Raw genomic sequence first — 12795 nt, forward strand, 5'->3', positions numbered from 1 at the left:
TTCAGTGATCTGTTTAAAACTCACACCCAGGTTATTTTCACTGTGTGAAATTACATCATATTTTTGTTACTTTCATATTCTCACTCTGCCACCTGAGAATGTGCACCACATGAGGATGTGCACCACATGGGGATAGGGACTCCTTGTCAACAAACTTCCCTCACTGGTGAATATCCTAATATTATGACAACTTTTGCTCCCCCTAGACATTCTAATGACTATGGAATTTCTGATCATAACTCCTAGGAAGACCAGGCTCCTGTGTACACTCCGTGCTGATAGGCAGCAGGGATATTGTGTGAGTAGAACAGATATGGTTCCTGCTGAGGCAGCTGATATTTTAGCGAGGGAAATGGAGCGTCAGATCATTAAGCAAGCAATGAGAGAGAATGTTTCTCATTGTAAAGATGTAGTTAATGAAGTCCATCTCAACCTCATGTGTGTTTTAGTTGGTGTGAGTTGTGCCTCACGTAATATCCCTGGACACTTGCAAGAGGCAAGGTCAGGGCCGTGGTGTGCAGGAAAACAACCCGCTGGGGGAGGGGGCTGATTTATAGCTTTTGCAGGTTTCCGTGGTGTAAATACTCCCACCACCTCGGATTTCAAGCTACCAAGGTGGTTCCTGGAAATTTAACCATCTGCTCTCATGAGCCAATGCCAGAGACTCCAAAGCACATCACGAATTCTAGGCCTTTAAGGCAAATTCAGCCAGCACTCTTCATGTCACGGACTCTTGGATTTCACAAGCTTAAACAAAAAAGAGAAGAAAATATTTGAAAATTAGAGAAAGACTCTATCTAAAATATTTTCCTTCCTTCTTCCCTTCTTCCCTTCCTTTTTTCTTCATTCCTTGCTTTTTTTCCATCCTGTGCCAAGCAAAGACATTGAAAAACAAATGACAATTGACGACCACCATCATTTCATAAAAGAAAGAATATTTTAATAAAAATATGAGAATGGCATAACTTTGGAATAAAGAACAGCTTTTTAAGTCTATGAAATTTGTATTGCCTGATTTTTCTAATTTTATTAGGAACTAGGGAAATTTATTAGGGTGTTTTTGAGTACAAGTGACAGAAATCTTGGCAGTGGCTTAATAGCTCACATTATTTTCTTGTATTTCAAGAGGTCTAGAGGTTGATGTTTGTTAACAGATATCTACCCTTTCCCTAGCTTTCCTTTTCACCATTTTTAGATTATAGACTTTCTCCTCATGCTTGTAGCCTCATAGTGTTAGAGTAGGCAGCTAGAAAGATATGAGCTGAGTAAGGCCGTTGGGGCTTGGAGGGGATATGTGTGAGACATGACAAGCCAAAATTAGGTGATGAAGACAACAGATCCCTATGTGAGGAGAGAAGATTCAGAGCCCCTCCAGGATATGGTCTAACCAGTGGCATAACACCTGGGTGAAGGAGCCTTGTCGCTTGCCTAGGGGTATACATCCCCCGAACCCCCAACTGAGCAGGGCACTTTGTTTGGCTTCTGTGGGCTGAGTTGTGTGCTCAGGCTCTATCTAGTGTATCCCTTTTCTGCAAATAAATTCTCGCCTGCCTTTGCTGCTATTTGTTGTCTCTTGTTTGAATTCGTTCCCACAAGAAGACAAGATCAGAGGACACAGAGGACTGTCTCTGGCTAGAGGCTACCTCCGGCCAGAGGCCACCCTGACCACCTATCCTTTATCCCACCTGCTCCAAGTACAGAGTGTTAATGGGCCATCTGATCTACCTGCATCTTCCTGACCGCAACAAACTCTCTGACCCATGGCTGCTTTAGTCCCAGTTTGTCCTGCCTGGGAGCACCTTCCCTTCTTGTCCTTTCTGTTCCACCCTCCCCCCATCCCATATATTTATTATAGCAATATAACATTTTGTGGCATTAATTAAATTGCATGTCTGTCTCCCCTTACTAAGAACTTTGAATTAAACGTTGAATGAATAAATTATTAAAGGCTAATCCCAAGGGAAATAGATCATGTTATAAATCCCTCAGCTGGAACTCATAGGATCAGTGATGTCCCCCACAAAGTCTTATAGGGACAAGAATCCAGGAAGGGCATTGGCCATAGATCTTCCTGGCCTATGGAAAAGCATGGGATATGCTGAGAGCCATAAGGCAGAAGTCCTTTGAACTCATCTGATTTATTTCTACAAAATTCTACGCTTAGGTGATGTGATCTCCATTTTAAATGTGAAAGTGCCGAAACCGGTTTGGCTCAGTGGATAGAGTGTCGGCCTGCGGACTGAAGGGTCCCAGGTTCGATTCCGGTCAAGGGCATGTACCTGGGTTGCGGGCACACCCCCAGTGGGACATGTGCAGGAGGCAGCTGATCGATGTTTCTAACTCTCTATCTCTCTCCCTTCCTCTCTGTAAAAAATCAATAAAATATATTTAAAAAAAAATAAATGTGAAAGTTCTGTTTTCCTTAGAAATTGAAAGGATCTGGAGCCATTTCTTAGGTAGTTTTAAGACCAAACTGCCTCTCAAAGTTAAGGACTTCCTTCTCAGAGTATGTACCAGAAGAGTTAGCAGTTAGGGTTAAGAGTGGCAGAACCTTGCAGATATGAACATAATATGGAAACTTTCATCATCCAAATTGAAATGTGAAACAAACTGTTGCCTTCAGTTGCACTGCGGTGCTGGAGTGGGCAGAGGGGAAAGGGAGTTGGGATGAAAGCGCAGACTTGTTGCTGGTAAAATGGACTTTTTTCCAGCCCTGGTTATACAGTCACTGGGTTTAGATGCCAGGCTCATGCTGCTTCTTTCTGCAAAATGCCTCCGCATTGCCTTCGGCCCTGTTTGGATTTCTGCTGTTTGGTCAGGTCACTGTGAACTTTCTCTCCATGTTTACTCACAGTACCAGAAATGTGGGGGGGACCTCCATGTTTACTCACAGTAAACCCGCTGCTGTTCCTCATGATTCACCTCATTTTGCTGTTCTATTTTACTTTCTTTACCTTATATTTTGATCATTTTTTGTCTTCATCTCTCCCCACCCCCAACACCACCCCCATCCCCAATTTATTGCTCACGTCGTTGATTTTCTGCTCCAGAGTCTGGAAGTGACCTTAAAGTTATCTAAGCAGAACAGCATGAATTGTGTTTTCAGACCTTTGAGATGGGCTGCCACTACTCCCTGGGGTGCCTTTGTGTGAAACTGGATAAAGGCATCCCTCCCGGGCAGCCGCTGCCCCACAGCAGGTGCATGCTTGGGGAGCAGAGAACAGACTGATTTCAGGACCAAGTCTATAGTTCACTCTTCCACCAAGAACAACCTGCCCAACCAGAATGTGCAGTTGAAAGGGAGCAGAATGTGCCACCCCAATATATGCCACTTTGACATAGTGATTATTTTGAATTAAAGTTACTTAAGAAACAGCCAGTGCAAGGACAGGCTGACCCTCCTTTGTCCTCCTAAAAGCAGGAAATAAATCTCCCATGTGAAAAGTACCTGCCCTGGCCCAAGGGGGAAGAAGGCATCCTTATCACCAGAGATAGGAAATTTGGGCACAGGAAGGCTGTATGAACAAACCATGTTACTTCTCATTAATTTACTACCCGAGGCCTAAACCCCTTTTTCTTGTTAATTCTTCACAAATGTTTTGTTTATTTGTCTAGAAGCCATAAAAGCAGCTTGCTTTGGTCACTTCTTTGAGTCTCTCATATGTCTATGGACTCCCTTATGTAAGTTTTTTTAGTTAACCTGTGTTATGTGGATTTAGTTAAAAAGCCTAGAAGAGAAGAAGGGGGAAATTTTCCTCCTCTACTCAGTCCTATTCAGAAAAGAAGAGCCCATAATCTTGCTTAAATACATTGTTACAGCGACTATTATTCTCATGATGAGCATATTCTTCTTTAAAGTCCACTTAATGGATGGGTGACCTGGGATGCATTTATTTCTTCAATTTTCTTAGTTTTAGTTTACAGGGCCTTAAACACCACCCAAGGATACAGAGTGGCTTTCTGCTGCCAGTAACATCAAATCCAAACACCATGGACTTACTTGCGAGGCCACCTCTCTCGCTCTTTTTTATTGTTGTTAATCCTCACCTGAGGATATTTTTTCATTGATATTTATTGATTCATTTATTATTTTTTAGAGAGAGTGGAAAGGAGGGGAAGAGACACAGAGAGAGCAATATCGATGTGAAAGAGACACATCGATTGGTTGCCTCTCGCACATGCCCGGACCAGGGCTTGGGATCATGCCTGCAACCGAGGTACGTACCCTTGACCAGAATCAAACCTGGGACCCTTCAGTTCACAGGCTGATGCTCTATCCACTGAGCCAAACCAGCCAGGGCAACCATCTCTTCTTTTTTTGCTTACATCACCATCGCACATTTTGTCTTCATTTCAGCAAACTGAATGAGCCCGAACTGTGAGCCACACTCTTGAATCCTATCTTTTGTTTTTCTCCAACTTGGCATGTTCACTTCAACTAGCCCTGTGACAAAATGGACATCCTTAGAATTTCTAAACAGAAGGCTCCAAGATGTTTGGCAAGCCCTCAGCATAGCTTTCTGCTGCTCCAGGCCTGAGATCCACAGAGACCTCTTGGGTCAGTTCCTCCAGCCCCGCCTAGGGTCTCTCTTGTTGCTTCTTCTATCCTAAGCCCTCCCTTGTTTTGCTGTCCCCCGCTTTAATGAACGTACTTGCAAAATCACCTGGATTCAAGAACCCACACACTACAGGCCAGCCAAGGCAGACCTGCTCCGCACCTGGTTCCTGTCAGGTAACAGTATCTCCAACTCCCTTTGTACTAGAAACATGGGTCCCCATGTCTATACCAATTTCCAGGGGAAACCTCTTTTATCTGCAGCCACCCAAATCCTGAGTCTGGAATGCGTGATTTGTACACACAGAACTGTCGTCTTTTCAAACAACAGTAATATTAACTCATGCTTATTACTGTCTATATGACAGATATGACACTCCATTTGCGCCTATTATCCCGTTTTATCTTCACAACAAACATGTAAGGTAGCTACAAGAGATGCAATTTACAAATGAGGAAGCTGAGACTGCGTTTAAGCAACATTTACAAGAGCATCCAGCTGACCTCAAAGCCCTGAGCTGTCTGTCTGCAGACTCTCATCCCCCCTGTATCTTCTGACAGCTCCACAATGCCATAAATGCAATGAAGTCCATGCCCGGAGACACAATCTTTCCTTAAAATCCCCAAGTGGCCGAAACCGGTTTGGCTCAGTGGATAGAGCGTCGGACTGCGGACTGAAAGGTCCCGGGTTCGATTTCGGTCAAGGGCATGTACCTGGGTTGCGGGCACATCCCCAGTGGGAGATGTGCAGGAGGCGGCTGATCGATGTTTCTCTCTCATCGATGTTTCTAACTCTCTATCTCTCTCCCTTCCTCTCTGTAAAAAACCAATAAAATATATTTTAAAAAAAAAATCCCCAAGTGTCTTCCCAGTTTCGTGCTCTAGTATCACCTCCGGCAATCCTACTGGGCCTCAGAGGATCGCCACTCCCAAATCCTCACCTTGATCTTCCACAAGCAAACACTAGCATATTCACAGCCCAGTGCATTCACTTTACTCTCATCTTAGTTCAACTGGAAGAAGCCACGTTTCCCCTACAGTGGGGGAAATTTTCACCACAAGCCTACAGCTCTTCACACAGACTTGGAAATATTTGTCAGGCAGTCTTTGCCCTAAAAAGGTTCTCAGCCTTGGTTGCAGGTTAGAATCACCTGGGAGCTTTCATAAGGTGTGGCACATGGTCCCAAAGGAACTGAAGCAGAATCTCTGGGGGTGGGTGCAGGGTGTGTTTGGGGTTTGTTTTGTTTGGTTGTTTTTTTAGTACCAGCTGATTCCAAGGAGACCCCTGCCTGCCTTTCTCTTTGCCAATCCACATCCGCTACCATTTTCTAGAGCTGACTCAGGATCATCCAGATACCGTCTGGAGCACGCAGCACAGCGCCTGCCAAAGAGATCCTTGTTTTCTCTCTCTACATCCTCATTAGCCCTTGTCCAATAGAATGCCAAGTTACTGTCTCCTCTGTGTACACAGTCTATCCCGCATCACCATGGAATAGCAGCACATTATTCTAGAGTGATTGTTTTCTCATGGCATACATACCTGGCTCACTCAAACAGAAGGCTAACTCTCAACAATGGAGGCTTTGCCGTATGTTCTTCGCCTTTTCGTAGTGCCAGCAGAGAGTTTTTAAACCATGATTATTATAAATGAGGTTGATTACAAGTAGAATGTGTTCTTTTTGCTTTTATTTTTCTTTGATATGAAAGTCAAATAGGCTACAGAGAACAGGGTGTTTGAAGGGCTGAAATAAGGGAAATATGAAACCTGGGGAGGGGTGGGGGGGAAACACCCCCAGTATGTCCTGTAAGCAAAAGTGAATTTATATCCACATATGGCAGACTGATTACCTGTCAATGTGGGTAATCCTTTTAGATATGAGCTCATTCACACATTAAATGACTTCATTCAAAGCTTTCCTTTGGGGAAAATTGCTGGAGTCTCTGTGTTGTACAGAGCCAACACTCTCTTTAAAATCTCCCGTGAAAACAGTAGAATTGGATGAGTCCAGAGCTCTGCTTTCATTTTGAGCATAAAATTGGCAGCCTAGATACTAGCTGTAACCTTGGTATGTCATTGAGTCCATCAGAACTCATTGACTCCGAAAGTTCTCCATAGTAATGATATTAATAAAGACAGCTAACATTGATGGAGTACTTGCTGTACACTGGGCACTGTGCCGGGCATTTTTCATACCTTATCCCACTTAACACTCACAATCATTCCTTGAAATGGGTACTATCATTATCCCCAACTGAGGAAGCTGAGGTTCACAGAGATTCATTTATCAAAGATCACAAGGGATAATTTTTGCAGAAACATATTCTTTCGAGGTTAGCTCAAGTGCTCATTCCTCTCTCCCCACATCTTCAAGCTGAGTGCATGATTCTGGCTCCCCTCATAATTCACTCACACTGACACACTGTGATGTCACCAGAAAGGGACTGGGCCAAAGTGGGTCTAGAATGTGTGGGTTCTTGACTTCATGCAGGAAAGATTTCGATATGTGAGTCCAGGTGATTTTGAGAGTACATTTTAGTAAAGCTGGGGACAGTGACACAAAGGAAGGGCTAAAGATGGAACCAGCAAGATCACAGCAACAGGGGTGAGCCTAGGCAGAGCGGCCTCAGCCCTTTGGAAATGTGAGGAAAAGACTCGAGCCTGGCCCAGCCTGGGTGGCTCAGCTGGTTGAGCATCCTCCCTATGCACCCGGAGGTTGCCGGTTCCATTCCAGGTCAGGGCACCTACCCAGGTTGTGGGCTCAGTCCCCAGTGGGGGGTGTGCAGGAGGCTGCTGATCGATGTTTCTCTTTCATTAAATGTTTCTATATCTCCCTTTCCCTTCCTCACTGAAATCAATAAAAACATATTTATTATTATTATTAATTATCACCCAAGGATATTTTTCTAAAAACATTAAAAAAGAAAAAAGAAAAAAAGAACCGATCCTAGGCATGCCTTGGTTTGCCCTTTTAGGAATAAAATCACAGAGACAGAAGCTAGCCATGCGGGGCTGTGTGGACTCAGGAAACAAATCACAGAGGCAAAGGAGCTAAGTCCCTTGGAGACAGGTTCAGGGGGTTAGCCAGGACAAGCTAGCCTGCCCATTGCTCCCCTGGTTGCAAGTCTCATGGGACCCTTTAGAGAAAGAAAGCAAGGATGCACTCCTAAGGAAAGAATAGGGGAGAGGGTGTGGGGGGCTTTGGGAGGCTGGGGCATGCTCAAGGCATCCTTTGTCTTAATGGTTCTTATCTGTTTTCTAAAGGTGGGAGTTTAGGGGAGGGTCTCAACAGAATATTCAACAGTTTCCCAGGTATGTTTTTTGATATGCTAATGCATCAAAATGAGGGTATAGGGGAGTTTAGGATCACTCTCTGGTCAGCTTCACTTTTATTTTGAATTTGTTTGGCTCTAATTGATTGTTGTTATTTATTCCCCTGACTTCATCCAGTTCTGGGGTTTGGCTGGCACTAATGGCACCAACTGGGCCTCTGTTCTCTATTTCCCTGACCAGGGTGATTTAAGCTACTCACTCTCTGGTTGGGGGAGGAGAGGTGCAAACCATCTGGTCCTAGGTGTCCTTGGTTAGAGAAGATAAGATCTTGCTTAGCTGGTTGTTAATTGCTTGGCTGTCTGTTTAACTGTCCGTCTCAGTTTCCCCCATTCTACTTGTCAAGGAGTTTCCTAGCTTCTTACCTGCCTCATTGGTGTGTAAATGTTTTGCATCTCTCCTAGCTCACGGAAAGCCCTTTGAATTCGGGGCTTGGTAATTAGTAGACACTCATTATATGTGTAAAGTTAGTGGTATAAACTCTCAGTCCTCACAACAACTTTGTACATAGAACTATTCTTGCTGGAAGCAGGTCCATCCTTGCTGCTTGACACAGTTGCTGCAGGGAAGAAACATCTGCACAGCATATGTTTCAAGGGACCTGGCGTATATGGTATACTGTTCTAAATATGTTTGCTCCCCTTCTTAGCGCTATGTGTTTTAACCAAGGTCACCTCTCCGAGAAAGGTTGTTTCCCCAGGTGGGGATTTTTTCCCTGGAGTTAGGGATTAACAGGACTAAGGAAGAGAATAAATCAGTGAAACCCCCTAGTGTTACAGAAATACCATGTACTACTTATGAAAAACTTGGATTAAGACTGTTGGCAATAAATTTGGGACTTGTTGGGCCCACATCCCCAGGGGTCTGCCCACCAGGGAAAGCACCAAAGCCTATACCCCTGGAGACTCACCTACACAGGGCAGTCCCAGGGAAGGCAAGCAGCGAGTCTGGGAGGATATAACCTTTACTGGGTAGGATAATCTCCTTCAGTCACTTCCTTGTAGTTTATCAGTAGAGCAGTGACCTTGGAATAGCCCTTGTAATGGAACACAGAGATTAACCTAGACAGGATTAAACTCAACAGAACTAGATTAACAAATGCCCTAACCTTTGGAATAGAATTGATAGGATTAAACTCAACAGAACTAGATTAACAAACGCCCTAACTTTTGGAATAGAATGGATAGGATTAAAATCAACTGGTATAAATACAGATGTAACAGGACAATAAAGATAGAACCTGGCTAGAACCTGGCTAGGCTGCTGATCAACTGAACGCTGTCTCTGTGTCATTCCTTCTTCACCGACTCCATCCACACCTTTGGGAACCCCTGGACCTGCTGGGGCTGGACCCCAACATATTCTTACTTTTCTTGCTTTTATAGATAAAAGCTTAGAGAGGTTAAGTAACTGGCTCAAGTTCACACAGGAAGTAAAAAGTGGAATCAGGCGTAAGCCTGTCTCTACTCTATGCTGGCATCACTGTCCACTTTGTTGTCCAAGCCAATCTAGAAACTAGTGTTAAATTAACTAAACGAGGAGACTATTAGACTGACGTGGCTCTAATATTAAGGCATCCTACGTAGGCAAACCAAAATCTAAGCCTGTAAATGTCTCAAGGTTGTGATATCAAAATGCTAAGGACAACCAATCACACACAGCCAACTGGGCTTTAAGCCAATCGGTCATGTCCTTGCTTTGCTTCTTTGTTCTCTATGAATAGTCTCTCCTGGAGCCTGTTTGTGGAGTACTCCTTACCACTTCTGGTTTGACACTGCCCTATTCAAATGGATTTTTTGCTCAAATTGAGGAGGCTAAAAGGCTATTTCCAATGTAACCCTGATATTTGGCAGGGGTTGGGGGAGGGGGCCTAGCAATCTGAATCTATGCCAGCAAGCCCAGTGTACATTCTTGATAACCTATAATTAAGTCACTACCTCTTTCCCAGAAACTGGTCTTGCAGAACCTGTTACAGAGGCCATAAAACTGTGAACAGTGCACTGCCCCGGAGGGAGGGTTATTAATGCTGGCACCAGACCAGACCATCAGATATGGCCAGGAGACCCCCAACACCTGGGGGCCTTCTTGCAAAACCCACGAAAAGACCGAAAGCATAATCCATATTGGCGGGACCAAGACCCCAGAAAGATATAAAAGAGAAGCCCCCTGCATGTTACTTTACTCAGATTTGGGAAATTATTCCAGTGAGTCTGCTGGTGTATTAAACAGTGTAACTACTTTTCTCTAAAGGTGTTGCTTGGTTTTTCTTTGGTCTTCTGCAACAAAATAAACTCTTAAAAATTTTAATATGCCTCCGTTTATCTTAATACCAGGGAACCATTCTCTGCAATATTTCCCTGCTCGTGGTTCTTGCCTACCACCCCACTCCATTCCAGTCATTGTTCAGTCCATCACCTGTCCCCATACCCTCAATCACCACAGTAATTCAGGTAGCCCCATCTTCACTCACCTGGATACTAAATAAATAGTATCCAGGTGACCTCCAAAACAAAAATATTAAAAACTATGAAAGGCCTTTATAAACAGCAAGAATTTTCTATCTCTTCCCTTAGAGACAAAGACGTACTTCCACACACTCGGCCCCAAGTAGCTTACATCATGGTTCTCTGGGAAGTTAGAACTGCATTTTCACCTTGGGATACACATTTCCGGATGAGGATCACACACTGCGCTCGTCCTATAATCAAATGAGTCAACTGGCTAGTCTCCAAGATTCTGACCTCGTTTACTGATTGCGTTTCACCAGATTATTTCTGCATCTGCCATTTCGGACCCAATTTTGATAACTGCCTTTGTTTTCCTGAGTCATTTCTAACCCATTTCATTGCTCAGTTTCTCTAGGGCTGGAGCCTTGGCCTTGCTCTTGCCCTCACTAAGCTGCATTCCTGGTTTCCTGCCTCCGTACCTTGACATTGAATACATTTCTCATGCTTCTGATGCCTTTTGCTGAGCTCTGCCACCTGTAGGGACACTTGGTCATGTGTGTTAGACTCCCTGCAGCACTGGCTGCATGCCCTTTGCTGCCAGCACCCTTCAGATCACTCCCTCCCATGCTCCGGAGACGTCTTCCCACTGCCTGCCTCATCTCAGGGGTGAGTCTCCTTACAAACACTGGAACCAGTGTAGATCTGTAGTGTCCCTTTGATATCTACCTCTTGCAAACACCAGAGAAACTGCTTCAGAGCAAAAGAAGCCAATCGTTTTTGGCAGACTGCTCAGACTGTCTCAACAATGACCCTTCTCTGAATATTAAGGCATCTTGCTCTTCTGGGAACCGTGGAACAAAGTACTCTGGTTAATATTCTCAGATGACCTGCCAAGCAGAAAGGTCACATGGTAGGAGTTCCATGTGCTACTTAAAGACCGGATGTTCCTTAGGTGGGAAAGCAGCAGTACACGGCCAGGGTTGTAATGAGGCAGGGAAAGGTACGACATGGCAAAATCAGATAGCAAATGAAACTGTTCTCTTCAAAAAGGACCCTGGCCATTCCGTTTGGTAATTCCATTGAAAGTTACTGTCTTCATTTTGAATATTGTGAATTATTTATTAGCATTACATATTTAATTTACTGAATGAAAAAGAAGTATTCTTGTATGAGAGAAAAAGAAACCTGTTTTAGTCTTTTGGAATTCGTCTTTAGGAATATTTCTAAAAGTTGGAGCTAGACTATCTCACGGGAGAAAATGAAACAGTCTCTTTCCATATTCATTATGTTTTCGTTCAATACCATCTAATAATTGATGGCTGCACGTTCATTCCTTGTCTTTCTACCCACCCTCCTTCCTCCTCTGATAGTCTTCCCTATTTAGAGGTAGCAACTCCCAAATAACTACACGATAGTAGCTAGAGGAGGGGTGGCCACCATGTTATGGAAGATGTAGTTCTTGTAACATGTCGCAGTGAGAACCAGAAGCGAGAAGGTTGCTCCCAGCAGTGTCAGCACCGTTTAATAGCAGATGTTGAGGCAAGTCAGGAAGATCTGAGACAATCATACCCGAGTCCATCGGAGTTGTCTGTTCCCCGTTTTTGCATTCTCCACTTCCTCACCTTCCATTCACTGTTGTGTGAAGTTAAATATTCAGTTTTCCCTGTCTATGCAAACTGTCTTTAAAACTTAATGTTGAGGGCACTTATCCTTTTTATTTTTACCGTTGGCTTTCCCCCCTGTTGGTAATAATTGTGTTTTTTAAAAAATTGCTGAGTTTTCTTTGTCTCTATTATAATTCCTCCCACATCCTCCAATATTCTATCAGTCCAATTTTCTACAAGATCAGTCAAACTAGGTAACATATCAATTCCAATTTCAAAATAAATGAATTCTTCTAAGTTTGCAAGGGCATGACATCTGACTCTATGTTTTGAAATTAGAAAATCTCAATATTTTCAAAGTAGTGTTTATGAGCATCCTTTTTTTAAAAGGATTAGACTCACAAAAATGTAGGTAAATCATACCATCTTCAAGTGGAAGTGCATTGCTAATAGTAGAGCTTAGAGGCTAAGCTTCTGGCATTAAAATACCTAGTTTTACTGAAACGAAATTCTCACCAATTTGTGCCTTAGTTTTCTCTCACATAAAATGAAGATAATAGTACCTACCACATGGATTGTTTGACATTTAACTTCGATAATATATGTAAATCACTGTATATATAATGCCTGACATGGTAAATAATCAGTGAATGTTAGGTATTATTTAGCATAACAGCAAAGGAAGAAACAATTTTAAAAATACTAAAAGACTATCCAAAACTTATGTATGGAAAAAATGTACACAAAATTAAAAGGAAAATAATAAGCTGGAATAAAACATTTGCAGCATGTATGATAGAGCAAAGTGTTAGCATATTTAATATGTAATGAGCCTTAGATAAAATAGAAAAACAAGCAAAG

This window comes from Myotis lucifugus, unplaced genomic scaffold (genome assembly GCF_000147115.1).
Source record: "Myotis lucifugus unplaced genomic scaffold, Myoluc2.0 scaffold_91, whole genome shotgun sequence".
NCBI lineage: Eukaryota > Metazoa > Chordata > Mammalia > Chiroptera > Vespertilionidae > Myotis > Myotis lucifugus.